The sequence below is a fragment of the Propithecus coquereli genome, unplaced genomic scaffold, assembly GCF_000956105.1.
Source record: "Propithecus coquereli isolate 6110/MARCELLA unplaced genomic scaffold, Pcoq_1.0 Scaffold366, whole genome shotgun sequence".
NCBI classification, from domain to species: domain Eukaryota; kingdom Metazoa; phylum Chordata; class Mammalia; order Primates; family Indriidae; genus Propithecus; species Propithecus coquereli.
Window position 1 is genome coordinate 1,357,114 of NW_012149352.1, and position 1,681 is coordinate 1,358,794.

A 1,681-nucleotide genomic window follows, 5' to 3' on the forward strand; every position below is an offset into this window, starting at 1 on the left:
CTATTCACTCTGTATCTGCATTCTCTTAGCTCAAAGTGCCTGAGGGGAAACACACAACCAACAGTGCTCTTTGATGTATTTCTGATAACTAATCTCAAGAGGGCTCTTACAGATTCCCAACAATATTGTTATATTTGTCAGGATCAATCATTCTCCTAGTCTCCCAATTAACAATTTTATACCTCCTTTTATACAACCTCCAGCTTATATTGCCTCATCCTCATTATCACTTAATTACCATGCTTCCTACAGCAGTATAAATACAGAAGCAACCAAAGTAAAACTCCCAGGCTCCCAAGCACACATGCCCTCCCCTGTCTACATCTGCACCCATCTACCCTGCCTCATCTTTCTTGTCTGTCACCCAGGAATTATCCATATTCTTACCTAAGGTCAATTCCTTATATCTGTCCCATTTCCTTTTGTCTTCTTGAAGATAATCCTCTATTAATTATTCCTCTCTCTTGGAATTATCAAATTTTCCCTCTTTACTGGATTATTTTCAAAAGCATAAGACTAATTATTTTGATCATTTTTTTAAAAACACAACCTCTTGACACTCCTTTTCTCTCCAACTACCACAATTCTCTGTTCCTTTTTACAAAAAACTCCTTAAAACTGTGACCTATATGCGTATCTGAATTTCTTTCTCTCATTGCTCCCTGAAATCCCTGCAAATGTGATTTTATTCCCACAATTCTACTGAAATTATTTGTTCATCATTACCAATGACCTACACATTGATAAATCCAGTGGTCAGTCTTCATCCTCATCTCACCAGATCTATGAGAAATATTTGGACTGGGGGATCTTGCACACTCTCCGAATCACTCGTCTTTATTTAGAATCTGAGATATCATGCTTTTTTGCTTTGTGTTCTGCACTGCAAGCCACTCCTTCTTTGTGTCCTTTGTTCCTTCTCATTAATTTGAGTTCTTACTGTTAGAGATTCTAGGCTTCAGTTCTCAATCTTACTCTCTTTTCTATCTATATTCACTGTCTAAGGGATCTTCCCATGTCTCCTGGCTTAATTAACATCTATCTGCTAATAACACACAAATTATTAACTCCACCAAGTCCTCTGCCATATAATCCAGACTGATATATTTAACAATCTCACTTGACATCTCCACTTGAATGGCCAATATCATTTTAAAATTAGCATGTCTAAAATTAGCCTCCTGATCTTCTCCTCAAAGCCGCCTTTCTGACAACATTGCCCATCTCAGTAAAGAGCAATCCCATTCTTCCAATTGGCTATGGAAAAAAACCTTGGAATCATCCTTTACTCTTCTTTCAACACACATACCTTATATCTGTCAGCAAGTCCTTGTGAGCTCTACTTTCCAAATATATCCCATATCAGACCACTTTTCCACACCTCTACCAATAAAGCTCTAGGAAAAGGTATTATTTGTCAAAATGATCTCTTGCCTGGATTATGCTAGTATTCTCTAAATTGATCTATCTACTCCCTTATTTATCCACGATCTATGATTTGCACAATCACAAGAATTATTCTTTTAAAACACAAATCAAAGCATGTCATTCCCTTTCCCAAAATCTCCCTCTGTCTCCTGTTACACTCAGAGTAACTCTCCCACTCTAAGAGGAATGCACACACACCAAACTGAATTCAAAAGTGAGCAATCGACAGGGAAGTGAGTTTTAAATTATGTTA